We start from the raw sequence: 8,567 nt of genomic DNA, 5'->3' as shown, positions 1-8,567 counted from the left end.
GGGCGGAGTGGAAGGCGGCGGGCGGAAGGGAGGGGGCTGGTTCTGATGAAGAGAAGCTCTGCGCGCGCCGCGACTTTCCATTGGCCCTTTGTGCCGCGGCCTACAACGGTCCTGGAGATTGGTTGCAGCTGCGGCCGCACTGCCTTGTGAGGTAGAAGCAGGGGGCGGGAAGTACCGCGTTTCTTCCGTCCCGGCATGCAGAGAGTAGGAAGCGGGCGGAAGCCAGCGGCTCTCGCGACGATTTGCTTAGAGCTTCGCCAGGCTCCAATGGGGGTGGCTCTTAAAGGGCGAGGCACGGGGGTTGTCGTCTTTTGCTTTTTCTTGAGTGAACAGGGTAGGCACCTGAAGCTCTGCGACACCAGAGAGGAGCTTGGGGCTCGACGCGCACGTCCAGTGTTGCTTCAGAAGGCTCAAAGGAACGTCTCGGGCTAAGCGACTTCGCTGACGAAGTGTTTGGGCCTGTGTGCGTCACTGCTTCGAGGACTAGTGTTCAGAATCCTGGCCAGTGAGCCCGGATCAGGAGCCTGAACTAGCTGGTCGGGGACCCTCATCCACAGAGGCGAAGGAGGCACGTTCCTTGTCGCTCTGTATGGGTTCACTCTGGACTTGGAATTGTGTGAGGTTTAAGAAAGCACGAGTGCGGTATCTTGACTCCATGTATATAGTTTGGTCTGAGCTGTCTAGTCTTGACTCCATGTATGTTTGGTCTGGAGCAAAATTGGTAGCTGTATATATTAGAACTTTTTTCTATTTGAGCTAACTTTTTTTAGTTGGCCATTTGGTCCCTCTCATCTCAGGTTCATTCAAATATTTGAACCCAGACCGTGTGCTACATTCTGTTTTCCTGAGGATACAGGAGTGCATCAGACAGGTAACAGTGCCTACCCTATTGGAATTTACTGTCTAGTTTGGTTTATAATCGTTTTCGGGTTTTTTTGGCGGGGGGTGGTGGTGGTGGTACCGGGGATTGAATCCAGGGGTGCTCAACTACTGGACCACAGTCCCAGCCCTTTTTTGTGTTTCATTTAGAGGCAGGGTCTCGCTGAATTGCTAAGTGGCTCGCCAAGTTGCTGAGGCTGGCTTTGAACTCGCAAATCCTCCTGTCTCACCCTCCCGAGTCTATGGGATTACAGGTGTGCGCCACCGCGCCCGGCTTCTAATATCTTGGTGTAATAGTCTAATTGTACAGATAAATTGTACTTAAGGCTCTGAGTGTGGATGATGGGAGATCCAACTCTGAAATGAGGCGAAAAAGATGAATAGAAGTTGGTCAGCGAGGCGCATAGCACATTTGAGGAACTACAAAATTAACCAGTGCTGGAGCATGGGTTGGGGAGTGTGGTTTGAGGAAGCAGCAGGGGAAGGGGTCACGTAGTGGCCTTTTAAGCTGTTTGGCTTTTTTCTCTAAATATTTTAAAGACTTTAGAGCCCTTGCTTGGATTGGAGAGGGCAAAAGTAGAAACCTATAGACCCTTTTGGTCGCTTCAGTACTGCAGCTTAGAAGAGGGTGGCGGCAGTGCAGATGGAAGTGAATGAATAACGATACGGTATATATGAGGTTAATCTGTATGGATTGGACCCATATATGGCCTGGATAAGAAAGGAAGAAAGGTTCCCATAGAGTACTGAAATTATGACATTTACTGAGGTAGGAAACAGGAAGAACAGGTTTTGCTCCGGGATAATTGAGAATTTCATCTTAGCTCTATTAAGTTTACAATGGTTGGAGCCTGGCTTGCAGCTCAGCGCCAGAGCATTCTCCTAGCATGTATGAGACTGTGGTTCAATCCGCAGCACCACAAAATAACTACTGCTAAGTTTGAGATTGCTTATAAGATGTTTAAGTAGTGATGTCAGTCATGCAGTTGCGTTTATTTGGGCTTTAAATACTTTTGGCATGTTTTCTCAACTTTGTCTACACTTTGGAAATGGGAGTGTCACCCCCATTTCATGCATGGGAAAATTGAGGTAAAGAAAGGTGAAAAGGTCACTCAGTCACTCAGCTAGTTTGTGCTTTCCCAGCTCCATATTCATTATTCAGTGCATAATATCAATGATCTGATTACCTATCTCTCCATAGGGTGGGAACACAGACTTCTATGGGGCAAGTTTTCTTTCCCCCTAAAAGCATCTCTTTAGGTTCTGTTTTAATTTCTAGTATGTTGTGTCTCATTGTATAACATTGTACTCCAGCTCTGCCTGTTATTCACTGTGCTTGGCAGTAAGGTCTTTTTTTTTTTTTAGTTGTCTGTGGACCTTTATTTTATTTATTTAAATGTGATGCTGAGAATCAAGCCCAGTGCCTCACACATACTAGGCAAGCGCTCTGCCACTGAGCCACAACCCCCGCCCCAGTAAGGTCTTCTTAAATATACTGTTTACTGACTAGGGTCTACTGTGTCCCAAGCTTTTCTCTATTTCATTTCCCTTACCCTACTTTCTACTTTCTATATTAGGTTTTCTTGCTTTGCCTTCCTTTTGTTATGTTTATATTGTGTCTTTAGGTTCCTTTGAAGACTTTCCAAGCTTTTTAGACCAGCTCATGGTTTCATCTGGTCACATCTCAGGTGGAATTGGTATTTGTCAACCTTTGAATTTTTTTGGGGGGGGGCCGGTTACTGGGGATTGAACTTGGGGATGCTTGGCCACTGAGCCACATCCCCAGCCCTATTTTGTATTTTATTTAGAAACAGGGTCTCACTGAGTTGTTTAGCACCTTACATTGCTGAGGCTGGCTTTGAACTTGTGATCCTCCTGCCTCAGCCTTGCGAGCTGCTGGGATTATAGGTGTGCACCACCGTGCCTGGCTAACCTTTGAATTCTTGAAATGTGTTTCAATATTGCAGCTCCAGGCAGTTCAACTGTATCCCCAAAAGCTCATTTGCCTTATTGCTGCAAATTCACCATCTCTGCATTTAAACTTGGATATCAATGCATTAGAGGCAAAGGCTCTGATAGGAGAGAATTTTGGAAGGAATGGAATGGGAAGCTAGTAAGTGAAGGCTTTTAAAATGGAACGATGGGGGCTGCTGGGGTTGTGGCTCAGTGGTAGAGCACTTGCCTAGCATGTGCAAGGCCCTGGGTTCAGTCCTCAGCACCACATTAAAATAAGGTACTATGTGGAACTAAAAAAAAATATTAAAAAAAATAAAATGGAACTATGATCATTTAGGGTTGAGAAGGAAACTTGTGATGTCAGAGTGATGCTGATTTTTCAAACTGCTACATGGTAAGAGTAGAATATATAACCTCTGATTCTCTGAATAATGAAGGAGTTGTTCTTGATTATCAAATCTTGTTCAAGAGTTTTTATAAAACTTACTATAGATTATATAGAACTTATCTGGGTATATTGCAGCACATCTGTAATCTCAGCTACTCAGGATACTGAGGCAGGAGGACTGCAAGTTCAAGGCCAGCCTGGGCCACTTAGCAAGACCCAGTCTTAAAAAGGGCTGGGGATGTAGCTCAGTAATAGAGTAACCCTGGGTCAATCCCTATTACTCCTACTCCCTGACCCTCACATCTCTAGAATCTCTCCTTTCTTCCCAGAGGTCTTTGCATTGGGTGAAAGTTCCAGCCCTCTAACCAGCTGGTCTTTCTTGTGATCAGCCCCTCCAGAGGTTTCCTTTGGGCCCCTCTCCTAAGTGCTTAAACTCAGTATAAACTGCGGCCATCTGAAGAGGCTCATATGAACAACAAAAGAAACTCAGAAAATTCCAAGGATTCAAGAGTTGTCACTGGAACTGAAAACTTCATCGTATACCACAGCTAGGGTATATAAAGACCCAATACTTTAAATTGTAATTCTGAAAGGCTCTAAATTCCTAACAGTTGTTAACACATCAGCCTCTTAGCAGGATGAAAGATCCTACATACCCATTCTACAGACTCCGTCTTTCTACCAGGATAAACAAATCTCCAGGAATTATACTTTGGATTTGCTTTATCTTAGTCTCATAACTTTATTTTCTGCCCCAGATTTGATGAGTTTCTGGGTTGGTGAATGCATCCTTGAACTAGGAAGATTCTGTACTCCAACTCTACAGGAATAGAAATTCCTGCACTCAGAGGACACTCATGAACCAGCTCTTGTGTACTTCTTCATTTGGCTGTCCATGTGCATCTGTTGTAATATCCTTTATAATGAATGGCTAAATTGAAATAAAGTTTCCCTGAATTCTCTGTTCCACCACCACAGCAAATTACCAAACGCAAGGAGGGTTAAAGGATCCCTGATTTTATAGTCACTTAGTCAAAAACAGGTCACAATCTGGAACTTGTGATTGGCATCAGAAGTGGGGATAATCTTATGAGGCAGAGCCATTAACTTGTGGGATTTGACTCAAATTCCAGGTTGATAATATCAGAAGTTAAAAGTGAATCATAGGATACCCAGCTCGTGTGCAGAAAGTTGAAGTGCTTGGTGTGGAAAAAACCCACCATTTGACCATGACCAAAGAAGTGTTCTGTGTTGAGTGTAGAAAAATGGAATTTGTATTTCTTCATTAATATAAATTAAATGAACAACATTTTCCTTGGGTGTCTTAATAGTTATATGTCTGTCTGCTCTGCCCCTGATCAGAGATTTTTTTGAGGGGAGGGGTACTGGGGATTGAACTCAGGGGCACTCAATCACAGAGCCACATCCCCAGCCCTATTTTTTTTTAATATTTCTTAGTTGTAGATGGACATAATATCTTTATTTCATTTTTTTTCACGTGGTGCTGAGGTTTGAACCCAGTGCCTTTCGTGTGCTAGGTGAGCACTCTATCACTGAGCCACAACCCCAACGCCCTCCCAGCCCTATTTTGTATTTTATTTAGAAAGAGATACCACTGAGTTGCTTAACGCCTCAACGTTGCTGAAGCTGGCTTTGAACTCCATCCTCCTACCTCACCCTCATGAGCTGCTGGGATTACAGGCGTGCACCACCATGCCTGTCCAGAGAGTTCTATATATTTTTAGAATTTTTAAATATTTTTTCACTTGTAGGTGGACACAAAACCTTTATTAAGGTTTTTTAGTTGTAGTTGACACAATACCTTATTTATTTATTTATTTAGTTGTAGTTGACACAATACCTTTATTATTATTATTTATGTGGTGATGAGGATCGAACCCACGGCCTCACCATGCAAGACAAGTGCTCCACCACTGAGCTATGACCCCAGCCCCAGAGTTCTGTATTGAGGCTGGGGTATACTCAGTGGTAGAGTGGAAGTGGTAGAGTGGAAAAAAATAGTTTGAAAAGTATCTGTGGATTTGGTTATCTCTAAGGCACTTACAACTTCAGTAAGTCCCAGCAAGATGCAGTGGCACACACCTGTAATCCCAGCAATTTGCGGGGGGCTATATCCTGGAAAATTAAAACCAAATACATGGCCCAAGGTTTTTCTGGATAGCACACAGAATGGGAATGACCAGAATAAATGGCAATCCTATCTCAGTCCACTTTGTGCTGCTATTACAATACTGACTGGGTAATTTATTATGAATATATTGGTTCAATTCTGCAATGTGGAGAAATCCCAGAATCAAGAGCCACCTTGCTGATACCAAGTGTGGTGATGTAATCCTGGCTACTAGAGAGGTTGAAGCAGGAGTATTACAAGTTTGAGGCCAGCCTGGGCAATTTAGTGAAACCCTGTTCTAAATTTTTAAAAGTGCTCTGGGTTTAGCTCAGGTATATAGTGTTTTTCTATCATGAGGTCCTGGGTTCAATCCCCAGTGTCACCAAATGGGGGTGGGGGAAGCACTGCTGCATAATCTAAACAGAAGGGCAGCAGGCAAGAGAGGAAAAAAGACGGACCTTGTAGCCTCAATCTCTCATAGCTGGCATTTGTGCATTCATGAGCCATGCAGACTTCCCTTGTATGATCTTAAAAAAAAAAAATGTATGCCATTTACCTCAGTTGATTTTTTTTTTAAATTTCATACATTCTTGGGAAAATAATATGGCTGAGCAGGGTGGTGCAAACCTTTAATCCCAATGGCTCAGGAGGCTGAGGCAGAAGGATTGCAAGTTCACGGCCAGCCTCAGCAACTTAGTGAGCCCCTAAGAAATTTGGTGAGACCCTGTTTCAAGGAAAAATGCTGGAGATGTGGCTCAGGGATTAAGGGCCCCCTGGGTTCAAACCTTGGTACTTAAAAAGAATGGCACACACCAATAATCCCAGCTAAAGTGTAACCTTAGCTATTTGGGAGGCTGAGAAAGGAGACTTGCAAGTTTGAGATGAGCCTTTTCATCTTGTTGGCCATGGTGACACATGCCTGTAGTTCCAACTACAGAGGCTGGGAAAGGATTACCTGGGCTCATAAAATTATAAGAATAGCCTGGGCAATGTGGAAGACCCCAATTTAAAATGAACCCAAATTCACCTTTTATCTTGGCCTGGAGATGGAGAGAAGCATACGTGAACGCAAAAATTTGATCCACAGCACATTATCAATTAAATTTGGTATAAGCTCCCCCACCCCCATTGTGAGTTTGGCAGACAAGGATGTAATTTATAAATCAATAACCAAAAGGCTTTAATTTCTAAAATGGAAATGTAAAGCCACCCTGAATTTTGGACAGTAGAGGTATTTTGAAATATTTTAGTGTTTATGTGCTAGGAATTATTCTGGGTGCAGATACATTGTCAAGGAACAATTTTTGGTGTTAATGTAGCTTACATTTTAGGTGGGGAAAGGACAAATTGAATAGTAAAAAATGCTAAGAGGAGAGTAGGAATAGGAAATGACAAACTTGAGAAGGGGGGGCTATTTTTATATTTCTGTCTCAAAAAAGTGATAGGTGAGTCAAATGGAAATGTTGAGACTGTTCCATCAAGGGATAAAAGCCAGAAGATAAAATTGGGAGAAAGGAGTAAAGTGGTAATGAGGGGCCACATGATGTGAAGCCTGTAGGCCTTAGGAAGAGCTTGGGGGGGGGGGGGGAGTGCCATCTCACTGCTGTGAAAAAATACCAATGTATCAATATAGCAATGGTTTAAGTGGATAGACTGGTCAAAACTCAGGGTAATCCAAGGTAATTTACAATAAAAATAGTAGAGATGGTAATTCTTTACATACTTTGGTAAGATTTGATGACTGCAGGTTTTGGTTTGAGCAACTTTAAAAAAATATACATACATTGGTACTGCAAAGACCAACTTAAGGAAGGAATAGCAGAAAAATTACAAGTTACACTTGTGATCCCATCAAGTACTTATAACAACAAGACACTTTCAAGTAGAGGAAATTGTGTTCTTTCCAACGTGTGAAATATCAAAGTAAGCGCCCTGATGGGATATAAAAGGTAGAGGAAAATTGGAATTCTTTGCTTGCTTTAGCAGATGCATTCATCTTGGATAAACCATTAGTATTCTCCAGCTTGCACACAGTAGATAGGATTTCTGGATCTCCATAATTATAAGCAAATTTCTTATAGTGAGCCTCAGACTATATAATATCCTATTAGTTTATATCTCTGGGAAATCCTAATGAAATTTTTTATGCTATTACAGCTTAGATTGAGAGAGAACTGAATTACAGTTCAATGTGTTTTATTTCTCCCACTGGGCACCTTAAGACAATAGCTATAGACATCTACTCAAGTACCCTTTCCAGTAGAACCCAGATTCTGTTCAGGGCATGCTTCAGTCTCAAGGGTAAACCTTGATTAAAACATGCTATTAATTATCAGTCAGGGTACTTGGAAATCTTAGAGAACAGTTTAGCTACCATACTGATCTGAACACAGCAGAGGTCAATCAGAAAAGCATCTTCCAACATAACAAACCATCTTTTATGACAGAATCATTGTAGGTCCCTATCAAGTGTTCATGTGGCTGAAAACCTGAGTATCAACTCACACAAATCCTAATAATTTTCACATGGGTGTTACGAAGTAGACAAGTGAATTTTCTAGTTATGCAATGTAGAAATCACTCTTCCTCCACAGTAGGGCATTGAACTGATTTCTTGTATTGACCTTAAAAATGGAAATTTCTGATAGGCATGGTGGTACATGCCTGTAATCACAAGACGCTGAGGCTCTTAGGAATTTAGTGAGACCCCTATCTAAAATACACCTCCCCCAACAGAACCCTACATTTCTAAATACCATTAAATTATAAAGGAGCTATGTTACATGGTATAAGTTTACTTAAGTATCCATGAAATTCAAAGAGAAGTATGTTCAGAGACATGGGAAATAATTCTACTTAATGAGACATATGAACAATATCACTTAAGTCATTGGCATGTGACATCGAAACTTGGGACAAGCCAATACACTGAGGATGGGAAAGCACAAACAGATCAAGAATCTGGGTTCCTTATTTTTGAAATCACTCAAAATACATCTTATGACTACTATATATCAGTTTCTTCAACGTAAGCCAGGCCTGGTTGTATACATTTCTAAGCTGACAGCAACCTGAATAAAAAGACCTGGTTTTTGTAATAGACATCTAAAATTTGCCTGTGACTTTTTATACCAATCCTTCTGAATCTTTGGATTTGTTCGTCTCTTTACCCAGTGCTAGAAAATCCTGTTTTCTTCCTTGGAAAATATGGAA

General features: G+C 42.0%; 1 long non-coding RNA gene across 1 annotated transcript; it reads left to right on the top strand.

Moving 5' to 3' along the window:
* The first annotated feature begins 205 nt into the window (after window positions 1-205).
* On the top strand, window positions 206-8,465 carry LOC114086617 (uncharacterized). Its single transcript, XR_003581648.2, has 2 exons — window positions 206-871; window positions 3,553-8,465. It is a non-coding gene; the product is annotated as an uncharacterized lncRNA (long non-coding RNA).
* Window positions 8,466-8,567: the final 102 nt, after the last annotated feature.

This window comes from Marmota flaviventris, chromosome 5 (assembly GCF_047511675.1).
Source record: "Marmota flaviventris isolate mMarFla1 chromosome 5, mMarFla1.hap1, whole genome shotgun sequence".
In the NCBI taxonomy this organism is placed as follows: Eukaryota; Metazoa; Chordata; class Mammalia; order Rodentia; family Sciuridae; genus Marmota; species Marmota flaviventris.
Note: the sequence above shows the minus strand (reverse complement) of the source record. Positions and strands in the feature narration are given on the sequence as shown.